This window comes from Protopterus annectens, chromosome 1.part0 (genome assembly GCF_019279795.1).
Source record: "Protopterus annectens isolate FY-2018-M chromosome 1.part0, PAN1.0, whole genome shotgun sequence".
NCBI classification, from domain to species: domain Eukaryota; kingdom Metazoa; phylum Chordata; order Ceratodontiformes; family Protopteridae; genus Protopterus; species Protopterus annectens.
In genome coordinates, this window is record NC_056725.1 from 377,081,761 (window position 1) to 377,106,775 (window position 25,015).

Here is a 25,015-nt window from a genome sequence, read left to right on the forward strand (position 1 = left end):
ATGGCACGACTGATAACTGGCCTCAATAAAAGGATAGCTTAGGATCCTCAATCTTCTTCCTCAGGAAATAATTTAACCACATCTGGGAGGTAAGTACCAGGGGGGCTTTAGCCCAGTTCAAGTTGTTTCTCATAAGCCTAGGCCCTCATCTAGATGGGGGTGATGGGCAAACTCATTATCTCTGCCTATCACAGAGCAGGTGGTCTAAGGATCCTCTGAATCAGCACAGCAACCCATCTGCAAGACTGAACCATACATTTTGCTAATCCCAAGAGTGAGCTTATGCATGGTATTGTATAAAGGCAAGCATTTGACTTATGGTGTCAGAGGGATAGAAACTGGTAGTAGGGTGGACAGAGGGCTGCATGAAGTCTGATGTAGGCTTCAGACTAAACTCCAAAATAAAAAAATAACTCTTGTATGCGAGACTTCAGCTTCCACTAGATATCAAGTGGTAGAACTTAAACCGATTTTAAAGGCAAGTTGCATATCCATATGGTGACAAGTGCACCAAGGACTCTGTAGTCGATCTACTAGCAAAGGAATGTGAAGTTTACCTTAACTTTAAAGAAAAGAATTTTCAATATAAGGATGTTATATGGAGATAAGTGAAGTATTAAGTACTGAGAAGCAAAGACAATCACTTCCTTGATGCCAAGTCCATAGTTTATGGCACAGGAAGTCTGTGTTGAGATAAACAACTAGTGACTGCACATTTGTCTTTATGTAATGGATTTTGAATAGTTATGCCCTTTGGGAAGTTCTCACCAAGAGGAACTGATGACATCTATATGTGCCTTTGCCATTAATAATGGAAAATAAACAATGGAATAGCAACATGGGCCAATGGTACAAGAGATGTTCTAGCTTGGTATGAATCTATTTCACAAAGAAGCAGATTTTGCTTGTACGGCCATACCACCTTGAATGGGCCCAATCTCGTCTGGTCTAGGAAGCTAAGCAGGGTCGGGCCTGGTTAGTACTTGGATGGGAGACCACCTGGGAATATCAGGTGCTGAACCAGTAACCCCATGGAGTTTGTTCTTATCAGCACAAGAAGTCAATTTCCACTATGACTTTATGACCTTTATTTTGCTTCACAGTTTGAACAAAGTGAAATTAATTAACGACTGTCTCAGTAAAGGAATCAGAACCACTAGATCTTTTAAGTTTCATTCAGAAAGGACTGATGCTATTTATACAAGCCCTAAGCAGTTACATAAACCCTAAGTATTAACTGGGGAAGAAATAACTGAAATAACACCAACATTGAATAGTGCTGACAAGGCTGCCTTAGCCTGGTATGTGCTGTCTCTTCAAGGAAGTTGTCTTTACTTGGCAACTTGGAGGTGTGTTTCCTTCAAGGTCTCTGGATTGGCTTGGTTTGAAAAAAGGTATTGGTTTGGATTTAGCCACATGATTGGTGTTTCATTCATTTACCTTAGCCCTGTGGAACCTGACTCTTTATGATCTGAGGAAGGCTTTTAGCTGAAAACGCTCATCGTATACAAATCAACAAGGGCTTTGTTTTATTGCTTTATGTCTCATTTTAAGTCTTAACAATTAAAGTTTTTATTTTATTCTGAAGAGCATAATTTTTAGTAGCCTATGGTGGTGTGTTTCAGTTTTTACACAGACATCAAAATATCTGCACGATGTCTAGACCTTTTAAGAACTCTGGCTTGGGATGACAAACAGTCTTTGACCAAGCCTGAAAGGCACTGCAAGAAAAAACTTTAGGGTCCTAAGCACCACCAATTCATCATCAGGTGATGCAAGGAACTGCTTGCAGGGATCAGACTGCTCAGTCACAAGTTCTAGGTAATCACCACTGGACAAGGAGGTGGTAACATTCCTCTACACAACCACAAGGTTGTGAGTGAATCCCACAATATAGTCATCCTCCAACAAGGAGGAGGAGGATTCGATCGGGCAAGTCTCCTGCCACTCTGTAAAGAGCTCCAAATGGCCACCACATTTTTGGTCATAAAATAAGCCAAATGCTTCTCCCTCTTCTTTAAGGAGTCAGGCTGAACATTTGGCACTTGATGGCAATTACCAGTGTCATGCTTCTCCCCAAAAAAGTGCAGGCAATGCTGGAACAGGTCTTGGCTGTATTCTTGGAAGCCACATCGACACTTATCGTCATTGTTGTTCGTCTTTCTGCTTTTTCCTGGTAAGGGGTCGCCACAGCGGAACTCCGATCCGCTAATGATTGGCAGTAGATTTTTACAAAATGCTGAGGTGCCAGCTCGACGCCCAACCTTCAACGAAGGCACGCCCATTTATGCATGCATGTCTTTCGAACGCTACCCAACCGTGGGGAGGACATGCAGACTCCACACAGAAGGCACTCTCAACCTAGCCGAGAATCGAATGGGAGAACCTCTTGCTGTGAGGTAACAACGCTACAGCTGTACCACTGCGGAATTAGCTTTATATGGAAAATGTAAGACTTCAAATATAGAAGTGTTCAAGGTCCAAATTCTGCAAGTAGCAAAAATGAACATTAAAGTTCCGAGGATTCACTCAGTTATGCTGCTGCTGTATTATATCACAGCATGCACTGGTGTAGGTGGGGAAATGTTACTAAATATAGGAGTTACAAAAACACAAATGTGAGATTACTGTCATTACTTAACCAATGTCCCATTAAGGAGGGTTCTTGATTTTAGAAAACAGTTACACAAAGTTAGTACCACTGAAACAGATCTTACAAAGTATTGCTTCCAAGTCAAGTAAATTATCCATCCACGGTGTGTCACAGCAGTGGTACACTTCTAAGTAGCACCTACTGGACATATTCAAAGAAAGGAATTACAAACAACATACTGTAATATGAGAAGTCATAAGAATCAGGCACAGATGCAGAATAATGCTCAGAGTGATAACATGAAGTAGTGTTATATGTCCTGCTTGCCCAATCTTGTTAACAAGACAGACTGGTTACATTACCTGGGAGATGGCTAAAATCTTCAATAACTACTTTTCAAGTTTTTGTAGAAAATCCTTGACTCACAGGGAACCCATGACTTTGGGTTCTGTCCTGCTTATTAATTCACCCTCAGTAAAAACACAGTTTGGAAGGCACTAACAAGAGGTTAAGCAATAACGTTTTGTGTGTCCTGTTTATATTCCAGGTTACTGAATTTATAACACCAAAGTTTGCTTGGTAAACTCATTATTCTTTTTAATACTTTCCTACAGAAGGCGTTGCTCCACTTGACCAGAAACAATCCAGGGTGATCAGAATTACATTACCAGTTACAAACCTATCAGTTTAAATGTTTTCAATATTTAGTCACATATCTTCAAAACAGTGTTCACTATCTCTATCAGCAGATATTAACCAGTATATGTTCACACCACCTTACCTATTTTAAATGCTGATATCCTTTCTGTTGCAACATTATCCAATACATTGGCATAATAATAAAAAAATAAGTTTCTTTTAAGGAACATGCCTGCAATATAGAGGATTATGATCCACTCCCCTGTCATAAACCATGTATGCGTTTGCGATATGGATGCCAAGAAATTCACCTCGAGAGAGAAGCTTGAAAGTTGAATCTTGGCATCCATGTTGAGAACACACAATACGGGGTTATGATCAGTGAGACTAGCATTAATTCTTTGTAGTGCACGGAGCTTTATCTGCTACATGTATTATCAGTTAAAATGAAAAAAAAAAAAATTGCTAAGGGCTTTGCCGGCTTTGAAATCCATAAAATACTTGTCAGTCACCATGACAAAGGTAGTGTAATGTGCTCCGTTATGTTTACACTCACCTTTCATGCCTCTCTACACTCTTTTCATAGAATGCCCAGATTACTGCTTCTTATTTTTGGCCCATTTCTCATAAAAATTTGTGTTTTTTGGGCAAACTACTAAGGACTGAAGTCACTAAATAATGACAGACATATGAGTTTCAAAGCTTGTATCCTTCAGATGTATGCAGGTGAACACATCCTAGCAACTTTTTTTTTTTTTTACAGCAAACATCCGCTTTGCACATTTGCGCGCATAGCCCAGCGCCGGTTAAAGTTCTTCTGGCTCCGCCAAGTCTGCTCTTCAAATTTTCCCTTAAGGAAGCTCTACTCTTAGTATAATCAGACTACTCACCATATTATAAGCCTAGCACTTGTTCTCAAAACTTCTCTACTAAGTAAGCACTCTCGTACTAAGTAAAGCACTACATCCACCTACCACCCCTGTGAATATCCACTTCCCTTAAAGGCATAGCACTCCCTTATACTGTTCTAGCATGTCGAGTGGTAGATTACTGGCGTCCTCTCCAGTTCAGCTGGTTAATCTGGGTATCTTGAGACAATGCTACAATTGTCTCATGTACACAGACAACCCTCTCCTCCTCCCAACAAACACAAATACATGTGAGAGATGCAACTATATAGCCAAACTGGAGGCTGAACTCTCTCAACTCAGGGCTGGCATGACCAGACAGGAGGAGATGGTAACCACACACACAACAAACCCAGTCCCACATAGACCTACCACAACTGCAAACCAAACACATAAAAACCCAAAGACATACTCGGAGGCTCTAATAAAAAACTTACCAAAACAACAGAGGCTCCCAAAGCAGACATCCAAAAATCCACCACCTCAAAACAAGACACATGCAACACATGCTTCAATAAATCAGTGTGTCAACCAATCACAGCCCTTAAGGCCAAACACCATGCCTGATACACTAGTAATAGGTGACTCTATAGTCAGACACACTGATGTCCCGCTTACCAGGCTGAACAAGGAGAGGGTGACTGTGAGCTGCCTATCAGGAGCTAGGATCCGCCACATAACACACGCACTCAGGTCACTCCAAAGCAAGTACAAATATGACTCCGTCATTGTCCATGCTGGCGTTAATGACCTGAGACGTACCTCCCTGGACTACATGAAGAGAGACAGAGGAGCTCTACGATTATGTAGCCCAGGCTGGTATGACCCTGACCCTGAGCAGCATCTTGCCCTCACCAAGAATGATGCCACAATACACAGACAAGATGATCAGCTTTAATAATTGGCTCAAGTACTGGTGTCATTCTAAGGGGATCCAATGTCTGTCTGCCTGGGATGACATGTTGGACAAGCCACGCTGCTTCGCAAGCGATGGCTTACACCTGTCACCACTGGGCTTCCGGATATTGGCTAAGGCTCTTGCCACCCCCATAGTGCCTTTTTTAGGCAAGGTTCAAAAGACAAACCCACCTCCTTAGAAAACAAAAATGGAAAAAAACTAAGGGTAATGCTGCTCAACGCCAGAAGTCTAAATCTCAAGATACAGGCACTCGATGCACTCCTCAGCATGGAGAACATCGACGTCTGTGCAGTAACTGAAACCTGGTTCAAGGCTCCTGAGAGCACCCCAGCGCTACCAGGCTATACCTCGTATCATGCTTTTCGGCCCCAAAACCCGGGCCGAACCACAAAGGGAGCGGGAGTGTCCATATTCATCAAGGACACCCACACCTCCAGGTTAGTAGCAACACATGAAGCATCAGAGACCATACAGGTGCAACTAACCATAGGCAAAACTGCTATACAACTCGTTGCATGTTACAGACCACCCTCCCAATCTCAGGAACCCCACTCAGCCTTCCTGAAGACATTGGAGGATATGAATGCATCACAAAATACCATCATACTGGGAGACTTCAACTACCCAAACATAGACTGGGTACATTATTCTAGCCTTAACACCCTAGCTCAAAGGTTCCTGGAATTCATAAATTCAAATGCACTGCAACAACTAGTCACCTCTCCCACTAGGGGAGATAATATACTAGACTTGATCATCACAAACATGGGGACAAAATGCTCCACACCGGAGGTATACCCCTCACTAGTGAGATCTGACCACAAACTAATCACTCTGGATATACATATCCCACCTCCACCCCCAGCACAAAAGACCACAGTGAAAAACTTCTCAAAAGCAGACTTCACTCTTCTTAAGACTGAGATGGTATCCTTTAAGCCTACTGGGCCAGTGGATACCACATCCCACAATGCCGAATCCTTCACAAATGCTTTCTATGGACATCTCCAAGAATGCATGGATCATGCAATCCCAAATAAATCAAGTCCCTCTCTACCAAAGGCAAGCGTCCTGTCTGGTGGACCTCAGCCACTAACAAATTGTATAACAAAAGAAGGAAGCTACTGCACGTCAGAGCAAAATCCCATAACGGGAAGACATCTCTGATCAACATTAGCAGAAAACTACGTTCTCTCAAAAACATCCAAGGCCAACTTTGAGAGAAAAATCGCTAAGGACACTAAAGATAACCACAAAGCCTTCTTCAGCTATGTTAGAAACCTGGGCGGAAACCCTCAGATATGCTCAGAGTTAGTTCACAACAACAAAAAATACACTGAACCCACAGATATTGCCAACATTCTGGCTGACAGGTTCAGTGCAAATTTCTCCCCTCCCTCACCCCCAAAAGGAATACTTATCCCAGCTGAATGTAATCTCCCTGTCATCTCAGATTTCCAAGTGAGAACCGCCCTCAACAAAGCTAAAACAGCAGCATCAATGGGACCTGACGCTATCCCGGGTTGCGTGCTACGTGAACTCCAAGAGGAGCTAAACCCGCACACAAAAATGCTATTTAACCTTAGCCTTACTACAGGATATGTACCTGAACACTGACGTACAGCAACAGTGGTCCCACTCCACAAAGGGGGTACCTCTACAGACCCTGGGAACTACCGCCCCATAAGCTTAACCAGCCTGGTCTGCAAAGCTATGGAAAGAATCATTATGGAACTCATAAACAGAGACATAGGGGACCTACAGACACTTGACCCCAGGGCAGATCCTGCCTTTTGAACCTGGTTGACTTTTTCAAAACAGTCACTAGAGCCATTGATGAGGGAAAAGCAGTCCATACAGCCTACCTGGACTTGGCTAAGGCCTTCGACACAATACCCCACTCAGGCATCATAGATAAGCTCAACAGCTTAAACGTAAACCCTTATGTCACTAGATGGGTTGCAAACTGGCTAAAGGGCAGAACCCATAAAGTTAAAATCGCTGGAGCAATGTCAGACTCAAAGCCAGTCACAGGTGGTGTCCCACAGGGATCTGTCCTGGGACCCCTCTTGTTCGGCATTTATTTCTCAGATGTTAAAGCAAACATGGGAGGGTTGTGGCTGACAAAGTTCGCAGATGACTGCAAACTAGGCACCATAGTCGATACACCAGCGGACACATACATCCTACAAAAAGGCCTCACAGAAACGAACAACTGGTGCCGGAGTCACGGCCTTAAACTAAACGCCAACAAATGTATAGTCATCCCCTTTGGGAAAAACAAAGTACCCACAAATTATCACAGACAGCAACCCACTGAGTACGGAAAAAGTAATCAGAGACCTAGGGACCCAAGTCGACAGCAACCTCTCATTTGACACCCACGTTGCCAAAGTGGTTAGAAAAACATTCTACCTTGCACACCTCATCATGAAGGGATTCACATCCAGATCCAAGGATGTCATTGTACCCCTATACTCCTCCCTCATCAGACCCATGATGGAGTACAATGCCCCATTTGGTATGTACCTCACCCGGCATTTGCAACAGCTGGAGAGACCACAAAAGTACCTCACCAAGAGGATCAAGGGTCTCCAACATATGTCTTATTCTGCCAGACTAAAGAAACTTTAGCTCTATTCAGTAGCATACCGCCTGCTCAGAGGTGATCTCTGCCTGACGTACAAGGCCATGTCCAATCAGGATCTGATGGACATGCTCCACCTCAAAAAATCCAAATCCATCAGGACCACGAGAGCTAAAGACTTAAACCTCGGCACAAGTATGAATAGGACATGCTGGAGGGATAGATTCATAACCCAGAGGCTTCCCATGCTTTGGAACAAGATCCCAGTTCATATTAGGCAGAGCCCCTCACTGACTCTCTTCAAGAGAAATCTTGATGACTGGATGGGAGATCGTAAGTTTACCCAAGGGGTCACATCTGTGTCACTACTAGACAGGGGCACAGTAAACTAATTCTATTATATAAGGGGACCTTCATTGTGTCACTACTAGACAGAGGCACAGTATTCTAAATTTATTCTGTACATTTTTGTACCATTTCATGGGGTGGCAAAAGCCACATCACTATGGCTAGGCTTACAAATGCCCCAGGGCAGATAGTCTAGTACTAAACTATGAAACTATGAGACATGTCAAGGGTATGGGCAACAGGCAAGAAACAAATGTGTTTTGCTGCTGTCATTTGCTAGTCAGTACAGGCAGATTTTACTGCAGAGTGTTAGACCCGACCATAACAGCATAAACAGGGGGTACTTAATTAAGGTTGGGTTGAGCGCCATTCTGGCACTTAATTGATTTGTCTTTTTCCGAATATTGGAGCTTAATCAGCGTGCTCCATACACTACAAATTAAAGCTAAGAGGCAAATGGAATTATTATTTAATGTTACTGGATCAAGGCGTACTACTACACTTTGAAAATTACTCAAGTCGTCATTGTCAAATCAGTCCAACACTGTTTTGTGCATTTAGTTTGCCTGAAATAAATACACTTGAGCAAATTCCCTATGCAAATTCCTTCCACAAGACAACTCTCTTACAATGAAAACTGCTAAAAAGGAATTGATTATTGTCTCATTGGGGTAGGCTATACCTTGCTTATACTATTTACAAAGACAATGTATTAAGGGCAGTTTTGGTTTACGAATTTTTACATACTTTCAGAAACGCAACACTTTATGGGCCTCTGTTATCCCCTTCAGCAGCACTGTAACCACTGATTTGTCTACGACACAAAATATTCCAAGAAAACTGAATAAACTTTCATTACCAATCAAAAGTACTTGGACTTTACTTTTGTTTAAGATATCACTTGATGATTGGATGGAAAAATATATATATTTAAACTTTATCAGATTTAAAAGAAAGCAAACAAATAAATAACTGTATAACTATTTACAAAGTCCATAACAAGAGTTTCCTATGCAAGAAAATATTCTTATGACACCAAGGAGTCTGAGTTTCTTGATGGTTCTCGAAACTTAATGCCATTTTAAGAAACGGCAAGGATGCTGTCAATGGAACGGTATGCGGCCCTTTTATAGATAACGGTTATATGAAGTACTCAAAACACCACTCCTTGAGATATTTCTTAAGTGCAAATGAAGGCAAAAAGTCACCAAACCAGTTTCACATACATCCGCTTTTTCAAAGGTCAAAACACACACCAAATGACCATCAATTAAGAAACAAACTAATCACCGATAAAGACAATTGCTTACACAGTCCAAGGAAACAGTTTAAAAGGATTAATAGCTCCTAAATGAAGAAAATAAAACTGCAGCATAAAACAATTATTGCAAAGAAGTTGACAAAATCAAAATTATGCATTTTTGCAGGAGGCAATCTCTCTGCACTCCCACAAATCCACTATGCTACGTAAACTCTCCCTAAAATAGTGCAGTCTTGGGATAATGGGAAAACCCCAAAGTTCTGCAATATCAAAAACAGTTTAGAAGCAATGTACAACTCTAATGGATTTAATTATACTACGGCATTATTGGACTCAAACCCCATGATCCTGCTTAAAAAGTTACTAGTGCAACATAAGTCACACAGGGCAATTTCAAGTCTTTAAACATGAATTAATCTATATTAATCTTATTACACCACTTAAATGTTATTTAAGTTCAAGCTCAAAACACTCGATTTTAATCCTTTTGTCCCAAACCAAAGCAGATACAGCTGGTGCTCTTTCACTCAATTATTCCCCATATGGCAGCTACCTGGGAATTCAACCACCCTTCAACACCCACAAATCTGAATTTATAACCTCAGATTCCTTTAATGAAATTGGATTTTTTTTCTTTTAGCAAGAGTCTTAGAAATATTCAGTTACTCAAAGGAGAAAACATAAAAGTGGTTTATCCACATATTTACCAAATGTACAAATTATCATGTAACTCTCAAGCACTGATTTATAACTCGTATGTTGCTGAATCATTTAAGCAGTCTGATCCAGGATGATAAAGGTATCTGTCAGAACACATTAAGATAGACTGCATCTCCAAGAGCAAAACACCCTAGTAACGACCCTGTTCATGCCATGACACCCTAAAGAAGGAGCAATCATACCCAGCAGAAAACAGTTAGGTTGGGTGTGGTGTGCACCCAAGCCCAAGCTGCCAAGTCTAAACAACCAAAGCTCTCTGCAAAGGCAAGGGTATCTAGTATCTAATGAGCACCAGGCCTAACAGAAGGAAGAATAAACAGTAACTGTTTGAAAGGTTGGAATACTGAATGTTGAGTCCTGTAATGTGGAGACTGAATGGCCAAAAATCGGAACCAACATACACCAACTTTGAGACTGCCACTTCTTGGGAAAATTGCCTTTTCTCTGAGGTATGGAGATCTCAAGAGGTGGTATATTTAACCTCAGAGGGTTTGGGGAGTGCACTTTTTGTCTCTCTGCAAAAGAGAAGTTTAAAGGAGAAGACAGATGTTTGACAAATCACTCGACCGCTGCATTTTTGGTCTTTCTTTTTCCCCAACATGTCAGTTCTTGGCCTTTTGAGCCCCAACATTTCAACAGGGTGCCAGAATAAACACTAAAAAGCTAAAAGATCCCAACAATAATATGTGACTATTCAACTGGATTACAATAAAGGAAAAGAGGGACATCCCCCTGTGGGAACCCTCCAATAATGGAGGACCTGCAACTAAAGAATATTCCAGAGATCCTCTTCCTGCCACATTCCAGCCACCATGCCAAATCCCTGCCAAGGACCTTGAGAGAGAGGGATAAATCTTAAATGGCAACCTTCCCCCACAAGAGGAGAGGACTACATAGAATCCAGAAGACTCAATCATCCCAAGGAAAATCCACATCCCCATTTCCTCATATGCAGGGATGAACAGGCATAAGGACCCCCAGATGGAAAAGGGCACTGCAGCAAATGACCAGATGTACAAGTTGTCACAGAAGGAAATAGGGGAGTGTACCCCCCTCCACAGGAGGAGAAGCAGCCCTCACAACCCAAGAAGTTAAGTCTTGGACTTCTTCAAAGGGTAGCTAAGGGTTAAATAATTTGTACAGGAAGAAGAAAAAAAATACAAGAGGGGAGGACCCAGCAAACACAGCTCCAATGCTACTGATCACAATTAGATGGTTCTTCTACTGAGGTGAACCAAAATAGGCAACCCCTTCCACCATCAATATCCTTAAGCAGAGACCAGGCAGTGGCAGAAAAAAAAGTCAGGTGTGTCTGGCCAGCATAATGCAGGGTGGGCGGACTAACAGATTCTTCTTAGCCTTGCACATAGGGTACTTATGAAGTCTCTTTCTTCTAAAGAAAAGCATGGGGAGCAGACAACACAAGAACAGTCTTCACCCTACTGGGTAAGGGAGCCTACGTCTTACAAAAGAAGCTGATAAGGTCTTCCATCATTCTACTACCAAAAGGAGTGCTAAGCTTATCAGTAAGGGTAGGGGGCAAACTCAGCCACATTACTTATACACACACAAGCTTGGTGCTCTAAGCATAGCATACACCTAAATCCAACAGGTAAGGGGGTGTCATTTGAACCAACTGTTGTAGACAGGAAATGGGAGAAGTGTCTGTTTGGAGACATTACTTCAGAATGGCCTATAGCACACCCAGTATGGACTACTCACTGAAAGACTGGAAAAACAGGAGATGCATGGCTGAGTGCTCTGATCCCAGAGTGGCAGAGGAACACACCTTCTTACCATACTTGTCACAAGCATTACTCTGTCAGCTGGATGACAGGAAACAGATTGTGGTCCCTAGAACTAGTGGCATCCCCAGTGATGAGTTAGCCTTTGCATGCTTAGACAGTAAATCACTCCAGTCCGAAGATGACCAGTACTTCTTAGCAGCAAGATATCAGAGGAGAGTGAGGATTCCTCTAAATTCAAGGCTCACCTGTTGATACTTCAGCTGGACAAAACAAACCTTCAACTTGATGAAAAAAATAACCCCCAAATTCACTTTATTTAAATATACTAACGGGCTGGTAACCCGGTACGTAAAAATCCACTACCAATCATTAGCGGGCCGGAGTTCCGCTGTGGCGACCCCTAACCGGGAAAAGCCGAAAGACACAAACAAACTAACCCCATGGCTGCTCAACCACTGAGAAAAATGAAAAACTCAAGCAGTTTGAGTCACTGACACTGTGCAAACAGGATCCACACCTGCAGTGATTTCCTATTGAAAATGCAACCAAAGTATTTTGCATTGGAAATAAAAACTAGTTGAAACTCGCCCAGTTTACACTCAGCCAACAGTATGGAAAAGTTGAGGTAAGCTTTCTGAATGAAAAGGAAAATATGTCTGGCAATCCATTACAAAGTATGTGTGTGATTCACAAATCCCCCAGAGCAAAGGGAACAAAATGCATATCTGAACGGTCACATCTGCTTCAGGTAAAGTCTGAGTTGTCAGTATGCACTGATGGTGTGGACTCTTCCTCCAAGGTCCTGCTCAAGCAAGTAAGACATAGAAATAGAAGGAAATGAAGGTTTGGATCTAAAATGCACCTATTCCTTGTGAAAGATCAGATGTTGTTTCCTACATATATTGACCTGAAGCTTCAACATCGTGCAAGCAGAGGTGATGATCACCCAATAAAGTGCTTTCCATAAAATAAACTTAAATGCTACAAACCAGTGGGTTTGAATGTCAGATAGGCAAACTTATTGATCACAAATTTCAAGTCCCATGGAAAGGAAAGGGTTCCTCAAAGCATAATGTAGATGAAGCACTCCTTTAAGGAACCTGTTTGTGAGGGGCAGGACTGTATCCCAGCACCAGCTGGTCAAAGTCGTATCTGTCAAATATTGCTGATATACACAGCTAACCTTACAAACATGTGCTTGATGTAAGTCAGGATCTCCTGTAAATTTACTAAACAGGGCAACAGTGGATATGACTACAAAGAGTGGGAATAGTTCCACTTGGAGTCAGGTTTTCTGAGTGGAGTGTTTTTTTCTTTCTTTTTTTTTTTTTTTTTTTTTTTTTTGAATCTCAATAAATTCTGAAACCCTAGAGAAGATCCAATGGGATTGGGAGCCGAATGAAGCCAAATGCTGCTCAAAGTCATGGAGTCCATCCTTGCTCGAGGCCGAGAGAGTTTTCAGAACATCTGGGAGATAGCAGCTTGAAAGAAAACCCTTTTCACCTAACAAGTGGAAACAACAATAAGATCTTTCTTCCCAGACTGTGTAATTAGCCATAGATTCATCAGGAAGGCATTAAGCAATTTCTTATGCTTTGGAATGAACATATCCACTTAAGTTTCCTTCTTGTTTTGCTAAACAGAGGAGAAGAGGGATAGATACCACTTTCTTCCAAGTTAAAAGACTGAAGTGCCTCACTCTTACTGTAGACTCTCAACAGGCATGGCTTCTGAAACTGCAGACCTAGGAGAAGACTGCAGCTGAACCTGAGAGTCTAACAGCTTATTCACTTTTTTGTGGATGCGAATTGCTGGGAAATTGGTCCACTACTAGAGAAGTACAGACATTCTGCAGAGGTGACATGACTTTTTATCTCCTTGTTTAAGATGCCACAAGCCAGACTGGCTAGTTTGCTTGAATGAGGAGAGGACATCTCCAAGGTGTTCAAGGTTTAGAAGACTGCTTCAAAAGCCAACTAAATGACCTATGCCCTTCTTCACTTTGTGAAGTGCACACTCCCTGAACTGTAATGAAGGAAATGTGGGCTCCTCAACCAACAAAATTTCTCAGAATGTGTGATGGGTTCAGCTGCAGGAATGGAAGACGCACCACAAGGCTGATGGGAATTCTCTTCTACTCCCGGGCCTGATGTTTGGGATCAGGCACCAGGGACAATTCTGTAAGAATATGTTGACTGTGCAGCCACTAACAGGACAAAATCCACTGCACTTGCATTCTCAGGAAAGCAAATGGGACCAATGTCATCTTAAAGATTAGGGAAGCCATTAGGCGAGCGAGACCAGGCAGAATCTGAGCCTACACATTATGGTGCAACCTCATTAGTTTGGCAAAGCCAAGGCCTCCCAGGCTCATTCCAGAGGAATGACGACAAATAGCAATAGCTAGCACTACACCTATAAAGGCTGTCCTCCGAGGAGGAGGCAAAGGAGGACTCCTTACAATTTAAAACCATTTCTAATCACATTTCCTCAATTTTACGATTTAAAAATCTATCAGAGGTGCTTCCCAGCTGTGTTGCTCCTAGCTGGCCCATACTTCTCTTTCGTGTTGCCGAAGGGTGGAAAACTAAGCCGAAATAGAAAAAGATATGCTCAGCTACTAGGGTTAGTTATTTGGATCCTGGCCTGCTACAATCTGACACCACTTAAAATCCCAAGTATGGTTATCAACTTCAGGCAAAGTTCTTCTGAAAAATAAATCTCAGTCATGGTTCGTTTAAATAAAATCTTTTTATTGTACTGATCTCTTTCTTGTTACAGGGCAGACGAGCACTCCTTTGTACTAATGCTACAGTTATGCAATTGTAGTGTTTATATTTGTTGGAAAAGGGGCACATTACCAGCCAGGTCCGCCTCTTGGCATGTTTTCTGAAGTAGACTGGTGGAGGGCACCCACGGGAAATGGAGTTTAGATGGGTCTGCTCCCAGTTCCTATCACAATTATTCATTTAACCTTTTACAGTCCAAACAGTAACATAAGAGAGCTTACACGTTTCCACAATTAGCCTGATTTATGACTGAAATAATTATTCTTCTAATATGATCATAGATTACATTTTATTATGATTTATAATTTATTATGACCATTTAAACAGTAAACATTCATACCTTCATAGGAGGTTACTAATTCACTGAATGAATTTATGAACACAGTGGGTCTGTGATCAACAGCTGCTACCCCTTGTCCACGAAGGGCATGGGTATCACCCATCCAATTATCTAGGTTGCACTGGAACAGGGTCATTTTTACATGAACAAAGTCTATTCCAGAGAAGCGGCAATCTCTGGGAGACATATCTGTCTCTCCAGCATGTTCTGTTAATGTCACAAGCTAGGCTGAAATCCCGAGAGCGAGGGACTCTTGTGCCACTTGACGTGCATTTCCATTAGGGCAGGGCAAGAGACTGCCCTACAGGCCATGCACAAGTCACCTCTCAGCAGCCTGCAATATACAATTGACAGGGCTTTCAACCTGTCCTCGTAGGTCATGGTTTGGAGTCCCTGTATTTTCTTAGTGAGAAACCTCTGAGATCTCAGTAGATGCAGGTGTCTAATGAGGTACATGCAAAAGGCTGCATTATACTCTTAGTGGTCTGATGATGGTTGAGTACAGTGGAATTATAATATCCCTCGACCTGAATGCTATGCCCTTGTTTATGTGACGCGGTACGTAGAAGGCTTTCCTTACATTGTGGAAACTTGGTGGTCGAAGTTCAGATTGCTATCAACCTGTGTTCCCAAGTCTTGCATCACTGGGTTGGAAACTCAAACTTGTCAAACTTGAAATTTGTAAGGAATTCCATTTTGCCAAAGGGAATAACAATGCATTTTTTGTATTTAGTTTTAGATGATGGCTTTGGCACCAATTATTTGTTTGTGTTAGCCCTTCTTGTAATATGTTGACATCAATGGGGGACTCCATGATTGCTCCCAGTTTGCAACCATCAGTGAATTTGGTGAGCCAGAAGGCATCTACTTTGGTCTGGACTTCTGAGAAATAGATGCCAAACAATAAGGGACCCAGCACAGACCCCTGTGGTACTCCACTGGTGACGGGTCTACTTGTGAATCTAACAGTGTGTGTTTTGTCGGTGAGCCACTTGGCTACCCATCTAGTAATGTAAAGGTTAATCCCTAGCTGGGAGAGTTTCTCAATGTTGCCAGAGTGGGAAGTGTGTCGAAAGCCTTGGCAAGGTCGAGATAGGTCGTGCACCGCCTTACCTTCATTCATGGCTTTGGTGACATTCTGAAAGAAGTCTACCAGGTTTAATAAGCATGATCTACCTTTGAAAAAAAACTGGGGTGGGTCCAATGTTTAGAGGTCACCCATGTCTTTCTTGATAAGGTCCATGATAATTCTTTTCATGGCCTTGCAGATGAGGCTGGTTAGACTTGTGGGTTTGCAGTTCCCAGGGTTAGTTGATGGCCCCCTTTGTGCAGGAGGATTACTATTTCTCCATTCTGCAGGATATGTTCTCAAGCTATGATTAAACAGAACACCAAGTGGGTCTACTAGTCTTGTTTTAGATTGTTTAGTAAGTATCCTGGGATATTATCTGATCCCACTGAGGCCATGTTTTTGGCCTTGCCGAGCGCAGATATGACCTGTTCTCTAGAGATACTAGGCAGAGGGCTGGTGTCCAGTATGCTTTCGGATATGATAAGTAAGGATAGGAGGGGTGAAGCTTGCTCTGAATCTGTCAGCTAGCAGATTGGTGATATCTTCTGGTGTAGTATGAGTCAGCCCATCTACAACCAGTTTGGCACATAGCTAGGCATTCTCTTTTATACTTTGGACGTAGAATGCTGAACTCTGGTTGCATTACTGTTAACTTAACCCGTGGCACTTGCATATGTCTTCCTTGGATCTGCCTTAAAAAAGTTTACTGTGCTTAAAATGTTTTGATAACTATAATTCAGGGTTAGCTTAATTTCTCTGCAGTTTAAGATCTGTTTTTGGTGGTTATCTTGCCATGGGAATTGTATAATTATATTTTATTTTAAAATTTTGTTTGATTATATCAGGTGAATTACTGTCTTTTGCTTGTGTTTGTATTTAGGAACTGTTAAATTTAATTTAACTTTTCATCACTTTTAGTGGATACAGTTCACCATACTATGCATGGTGTGTATCTTGTTCTTGGATACAAGAGTGTTAGCTCTGACTTCCTTATTAGGATCGTTTCAAACAAAAATTCAAAATGGATTAACATGGTGGATCATTCGAATATTCCATGTTTATTGCTGAAATTGCCCCTTCTTTGCCTTTGCAAAAAGTCTTTATTAGAATAACTTATTTTAGTTATTACGAGGGTACGCTGATAAAATGCCATGCGTTTTGTCAACTGTTTGAGATTTAGGTCTTGATTGCATTTATGCCTAAAACCATTTTAGCTTCTTGGGATCTCTCATTTTTATAGGTTCATAGGTAGGTACTAGGCTATCGGCCCTGGGGCCTATACAAGCCCAGCTAAAAAGGTACCCTGACTTTTGTCACCCAAGAAAATTATTTTCCTGTGCCACATTTTATTCCCAAAGCTTTCCAAGTAAATGAGTTTTATATATATATTATATATGTTTAATATTAATATTAATAACAATTATATTAATCATATTTTATATATATTGTATATTATATATATTATATATAAAAGCATTATCCTGCAAGCTTAGTGAGAACATTTAAAAAAGAGGTTATAGAAGCATGGCAAACTAAGTTTAAACCAATTTTAAAATGTGGGTTCTCTCCAAAACCTAGAGACTCCACTGAAACAGAACATACACTTAGTTTTTCTCTTCCTATGTGCAGGGATTTAGATTCTGCAAGATATATAGTGTCTGATAATTGGAGAATCATACAGAGTGACTTAACCATTAAGAATAAATTTGGTACTCAGCTTAATTTCACCTTTAAAATCTTTTTTGATAACATTTACCAGCCCTGAATGGAGCCAAACTTACAAACATGAAGGATTGTGGAAATACTAGTTTAGCAGTTACCTTTACTGGATCAGCAACTCGGGGTAAACAATGCGCTATTAAAGAAGAGTCCAATAATGATTGTGTGGTGGTATCTAGTGACGGCATTAACATAGTAAATCCACAAAGCATGAATCATAACCTAAATCTCATTTTGCCTAAAAGATATGAGAATAGACGACTGTCAAGTGCTACGAATAGTATCATTTATCCAAACTTGTACAGTACTGATTCACTAGCTTGTTTTGATTCAACACTTTTATTCCTGTGTCATTATACAGTTGGCATAAGTCCTTATAGAGATCAGAGTCAAAGGTAGTTCTATTTCAAACTTATAAAAATGCAGTCCCATAGGAGCTACTACATTAAGAATGCAAGCTCTTAAATAATGATCATCATATTCAATGCTTTTGTATAATAAAAGCTGGTTTTCTAACTTGAAAATTAAAGTTTTGCATTCAATGACTCTGTCTCGTAATTCATTCAATGCACTATCACAAACAGGATCTCTACAATCAGTCAAAATAGACAAGAATGGGTTAACTTTCTCATCTCTGGAAAGCAAATGCATTAATTCACTATTACACTTAGAGCCATAGAAGGAAGACTGGGCACCATCATTAACTTGCCTACATTCATTAACATTAATGGGAGACCTATCTTGAAGACTGAAGTGATGGGAATGGTTGTGGGAAGGGTGCGCTTCTGCATGTGAAGATCTGCTTAACAATCTGCTTTCCTTTGCTGGATAACTTTCATTGTACATGTTATTTTCACTAATTTCTATACATTTAATACCTAATGGTTGTCTAGCTCCTAAATCCCTGTGATCATTTACAATAGCTACTGCATTAACAGGATAAACAGAGGAATCAAAACAAGCTAGTGAATAAGTACTGTACAAGTTTGGATAAATAATACTGTTCATAGAACTTGACAATCTAAGATGGAAACAATAAGTGGTTTTCCACTCTCATTTTTTACAGTAACACTAAAGTTAACATGCCCGCTATTTAATATGCAAATTTTTAGAGTATGTATTTAAATATTTAGAATGCTTTATAGAACTCAAAGTTTTATTGGACGAGTTTACATTTATGCAAATTTGTTCATATTTACTGTGTTTTTAAACTGTGGCGTGTGCATCTTTAACTGATTCTGATGAAGTTCCACTACGATAAAGGAACGGAAGCTTATTTCACATTTGATGGTTTGTGGTTATTCCATTTTGTTTCATTTTATTTAGTTTCAACCAATATATACACACACACATATAAACACACACAAACACATATACATAAGTATTGCTGGGGTGCTAACAATTTATAAACACTGCATAAAACCCTACGATTATTTAATGCCATTTTAGCATTAATGGATCCCCTCAAGTTGTATAAAACGTCTGTGGGGACAGACCTATTCAGCTAATTTTTTTGTTGACAGAGGCTTAGGCCAAAACCATGCTGGGTGACCTGTGTATTTCTCTGTCATGTAGGGAATACAGGTGCTGGTGCACATACTTTATTTTATTTATCTACAGTCGTTGCTAACAATGGCTTAAATAGGGAAACAATAGAAATTTAGTTAGTTGACAGATTTGAGCTTTTGATTCAGCTCCATGGCTGAATTTCCAATTGGTTGCTGGAACTTTAAGTGGGATATTCACATATTACTGGAAACTGAAGATTTATTGGTTTGCATTTGGAGTCCCTGTGTCTAATGTCACTTTTAGGATAGTTTTGCTGCTAAACTCAGAGGAATGGGTTCCAGTAAGTTTCAGGTGGAGACAGACCACTGAGATTATTTGCATAAACCTATTCAAGTTAATCTATGTTGCCAGATGCTTAGGTCAGAATCTCAGTGGGATACAAGCGTGTTTGTCTATTGTTTACATTTGTGGCTTAAATGGGGATGTGATTACACAAATTAATTCATGGATCTGGCCATTTTTGATGCAGCTGCATGGCTGAACTTCATTTCTAATTAGCCAACTTAAACTTCCAGTAACTGATCATGTATTTTTGGGAACATGTATTTTTGGGAACCTGAAGTTGTATCTGTCTAGATATGTAGTCCCTGATTCTAATGTTTCTTGTAGGGTAGTTTTGCTTCTCAACTCATGAGGATTTGGTTTCATTAAGTATCTATACCTTCAGCTATTGCTGGTGTCTACAAATTAACTCATTTTTTTAGAAGTGCCTAACTCGAAGGAGCTTTACCCCTTAATTTCAAAAAAATGTGAGTGCACTCTTTGACCTTACTAGAGTTGCAAGCGCTGGGTGATGTAACTGCCTGTAGTTCTACTCGATGGGGTTCTCAAGGGAATCTTGTATGCTTTTATGTGTTGGTTGTTACAGTTTTGGTTATCTTTCGAGGGATGGAGGCTGTACTGGTTAGAATCTGGTATCACCTTGTTCCATACTGAAGCTCTTTGTCAATTAATACATTTGTGTATATATATATATATATATATATATATATATATATATATATATATATATATATATATATATATATGGGTCTACTTCTGTTCTTCGAAAACACACCACTGAAGAAAAGAAAGCTGAACCCCACTTTAGTGAAAGTGCACTTAAACAGAAATGCACTTTAGTGAACAGTTTACTGAAGCACAAAAACAAATAATAAAAAAAAAAAAATACTAGAAACACCCCCCCCCCCCGCTACTTACATATACTAACTCTGAGATCGTACTACAGTGAGGAAAAGGGTACATTTTCTTATCCCCACTGTACCGCGATCTATAACACGTTCTCTCAACATTATAGGTTCCCCTTCCGTAAAGCTCTCATCAGCAAATGAACGTACCTCTACTACCACAAGATCCCTGGAACTGCTAACTGTGCTTAAGTAAACTGTTGTTTGTGAAAGTGCATTTTTGTTTAAGTGCACTTTCGCTAAAGTAGGTTTGGCTTTCTGTTCTTTGGTAAAGTGTGTTTTCGAAGAACAGTAGTAGACATGTATATATATATATATATATATATATATATATATATATATATATATATACACACATAAAATGGGGTCTGCTTTGTTTCATTGAAAGCTCATTTCACTGAATCTGAATTTACACTAACCAAATTGCTGTAAGCTCAAATTACTGAAAACACACTTCACCGAAGTGAAGTACTGGCACTGTGTAGAGTAAAGTAAGGCAAGTAAAAGGTATATGCCCCCCTAACTATATATATACTAACTCTAGGATCGCACTACAGTGGGGAAAAAGGGCATATAACTTTTACTTGCCTTACAGTACTCTACACAGTGCCAATACTTCACTTCAGTGAAATGAGTTTTCAGTAATTTGAGCTTTCAGTGATTTGGTCACAGTGAATTCAAATTCAGTGAAATGAGCTTTCAATGAAACAAAGTAGACCCATATTATATATATATATATATATATATATATATATATATATATATATATATATATATATATATATATATATATATATATATATATATATATATATATACACACACATACACATACATACATACACACACACACATATACATACATACACACATATACATACACAATTTACAGACTACAAGCCAAGTAACCATATATTTCGGAAAGTCTTGGCTTCAGTGTTGGTAGGTAAAACTGCCTAGGTTAGGTACAGTACACCTCAGTGAATACAGGCATGTATGTCACCTAGCACCAGCGACACAAACAAGATTGAAGAGTACACCCCCATTTTTGAAATTAATGGATAAAGCTCCATTGAGTTTAGGCACAAGTGGGGAGGGCACTGTTGATTAAAATGTGTTCTATCGAGAGATGCCTCCAGAAGTCCCTACAATGAACTATAAGAACCCATTTATCTAGGTAGGGGAACACATGGAGATCATTCTACAAGATTTCATCTTGGCACTGAAGAAAGCCCAAATCACAATACACTGCAGTGGAATCAATGCCCATACAAAACAAACTGGGGGAATAGTCTGTTTAGATTCTCCAAACAATGATGCTGTGATCACTACGAGTGACAGTTCCCTGATCACAAATGGAAGATAGCAAAAAAAAAAAAAAAAAAAAAGTATAGGAATGCAACAGCAAGCCACTCCCCACCTCTTCATAGACTTTGATACAGTTGTACTGCAATGTAGAAAGCATAAATCCCCTACTATAGCACACAGTTGTCTCATACAGACAGAGATGCCACACTATATGCAGTACAATATGAACTGCTTCAGTAAATAATAAAACAAATACAATGATGCTCTAAAAGGTGCCCATCATGTCCCATGATACCATCCAGGCATCTTGTGGCAAAAGGGGTCCAAGGCCCTGAAGAATTACCATCTGGAAATGGATGTGCTAGTTGAAGCTGTTGATTCCAGAAGGGAAACTGCCAACCCCTTATGGATTTTGAGGACACAAGAATAAAATCCATTCCTCACACCAAATAAAGACAGTCTCTATAGCCCTTTTCAGCAAAAGAGTCTGAGCCTGTAACAAAAAATCTTAATGCAGATGAGCTGGTCTGCCAGGGTGGCATTTTCTGCGGCAAAACAATCCAATATCCAAAATATGCCCCAAAGCATCCAGGCCCAGAACCAACTTGGTCTGTGTAATGGTTTTACGACCCAAGGTGAACTTGCAGAACCACCTCTACACCTCCCCCCCCCCAGCAGTCCTAAACAAAAACCAGGACTGCAGAGATGGTGACAGTGGTAGGACTGAAGCTCCTTCCTTTGGTGTCCTTTTTCGTCTTTTTTTGGTTGGCCTGACCTACAAGAGAAACAGGAAGAGGTACATGGAAAGGGATCATAAAGGCTCTCCAATGACCACGTCTGAAGAAATCTGCCCAAAGAACACTTAGCAGCTGAACTAAGAATCCAAGATTCAGTTACAGAATCCCCTCTTCACACAGGAAAACCTCAAGCCACGCCATCCTGTGTAGGCATATAGCTAAACTTGCATTCCTGGCCACAGTATTTGTACAGCAGGTAGTCAGAAGTCCACCTTAGAGCTTGCAGATAAGATTTGAACAAAATCCTCTTAACTCAAGCACAGGACGATCTTCCAGCTTTTACTCTGACAAACTACAAGGGTGAACTGGAACTTTGACAGGCAAGATAAACAGTTGACTTTCCCCAGTCCCAGTATCCAACTTACTTATTTTGATTTATTTAATCTTTGTTGACCATATTAGTACCTTAGGCTAGTGGAATATTTTCAGGGGAGTCCCGATGTGATACTTGTACTACTAGAGGAAATTGTTACGAGTGCAACCCATTTTGGAAGAGCACTTCCTGGTTCCATTCCAGGAGCAGAGACGCCCTGGAGAAACAGGGAGGCAGATGGAGAGAGAAGGATATGGAGTGGTGAACAAAATACTGGAGAAAGCAAATACTGAGAATGGAGAATGTGTGAAGAATTCTGAAGAAATGTTTCAAAGAAACCTGTTGATGGGGATGAGTCAGCAAACGATGGATGTATAATTACATCCCTCCAAGTTGGAAAAGTTGTGGGATGATTCACTTAAAGAAATGGTCATGCAGAGTGAGCCAGAAAAATGAGAGAGATGTTTCCGGGGGGGGGGGGGGTATTATAGAGAAAAATACAAAAGGAGGATGCACAGACAATAGTGATGAAATGGAAAAGACAACATATGCAGAGAAAGTAAAAGAATGCAAAGGTGTAGTAGCAGAAAAGAGGGCAGAAGAAAATGAAAAATGGAAGTATGTGGTAAAGATTCAAAGTAAAGAAGACAAAGAAATAGGTATGAAATATGGCACAATTGAATAGCTCCTTCAGGTGCAAAACCATATGAGGTAAGAGCATTTATTTTTATTAAGAAACATGTTGTGACATTATATTTCAGACTGTTTTTTTAATGGAGATTTTCTTGGAGAATATGAAAAAAGAAAAACTGTTAAGCCATGGAATCTTTAAATGATAAAAAAAAGCATTTAAAAGGGGAAACAAAAAGGAAAATTCATGTACAATTTCAAATAGAGGTAGAAACAGAGACTTAGGACATTAGAAAACTTTACATAAAGTAGCACAGGACATTGCAAAAGTTTGACAAAAGGGGGTTATGGACCTGTGGCTGAGATGGTAATACTGTGTTAAAAATAGAAAGAGGAAAAAATATACATATACCAAGCATGATAAATGTGGAGGGGAATAGGGGTGTCATAAAATACTGGGGACAACCCAACTGTTTTTTTTTGTGTGTGCGTGAAAAAGGAAGACATTTGATAACTGTGACAGAAAAAAGTTATATTTGTGGGGAAATGGGATAAGGGTAACAAAATTGGACATTTATGGATGGGCTGCAAAAATGAAAAGAGTAAAGAAAAAGAAAATGAACAAAGAAAAGACATTTTAGAAGTAGAAATAGAAAAATTAGATGGCAAAAATAACAGAGGACATAGAAGTAGGTTCTGAAATAAGTGATGAGGACAAACTGGCAAATAGTAAAAGAAAAAAAAGAATTCGACTGCTAAAAGGATATAAGACAGAAAGAAAATGTAATAAGTACAAAAGAAAAAAAAGAAAGGAAATGGATAAAAAAAGAATGTATACAGCTAATGATTGTGGGTTGGTATAATGGTTAAGATAAGGTACAGTGTTTGATTCTCACCTTTGGGAAGGAAATTTGCTGGACTTAGAATGGTCTGCGAAGAAAGCTAGCCTATTAATTAGCTATGAACTTACGAAACTATGACTCTAAGGAAGAGAGAAAAAGTACAGTTTTGTACCTACCATAAATGTAGATGTTCGAAGATCCACATTGCTGCAGTCCTAACACTTGGGTAGTCCGCTGTCCCAGTCGGCCCGAATACCAAAGTATAAGGCTGACGTCGGTCAAGGCGCATTTGTCTGACATCAGGACGTCAGGGTACAAATGCGCATGACCGACGTCATATCCTCAGTCTTTTCTTGCCCCAGATGTCAGAAGACCCTAAAAAGATAAGGCCAAAACCAAAAAACACCAAAACACTCCTGTGCCTAAAATATGTACAATATATACAAATGTACAAAAAATAGAACCTCACCCACACAACCACCCCTAAACACAGAGGGGAAGGAGGGAGGGAAAATTGGACTGCAGCAATGTGGATCTTCGAACATCTACATTTATGGTAGGTACAAAGCTGCACTATGTTCTTCATCTCACATTGCTGCAGTCCTAACACTTGGGTAGAATCCCAAAGCAGAGGTAAGGGAGGATGGCTAAACTATAATGAAGCAGGAGCTGCCAAAATGCCCTTCAACACAGCAGTGGCAAAACCAGCCCTGGACTTAGAATAGA

At 40.2% G+C, this 25,015-nt stretch overlaps 1 protein-coding gene and 1 pseudogene across 2 annotated transcripts in view; one reads left to right on the forward strand and one right to left on the reverse strand.

The window, feature by feature from the left end:
- Positions 1-25,015, reverse strand: part of MSH2 (mutS homolog 2) — a 1,108,457-nt gene that overhangs the window by 133,328 nt on the left and 950,114 nt on the right. The gene's annotated exons all lie outside the window — the stretch shown is intronic.
- Positions 906-1,024, forward strand: LOC122801883 (annotated as a pseudogene).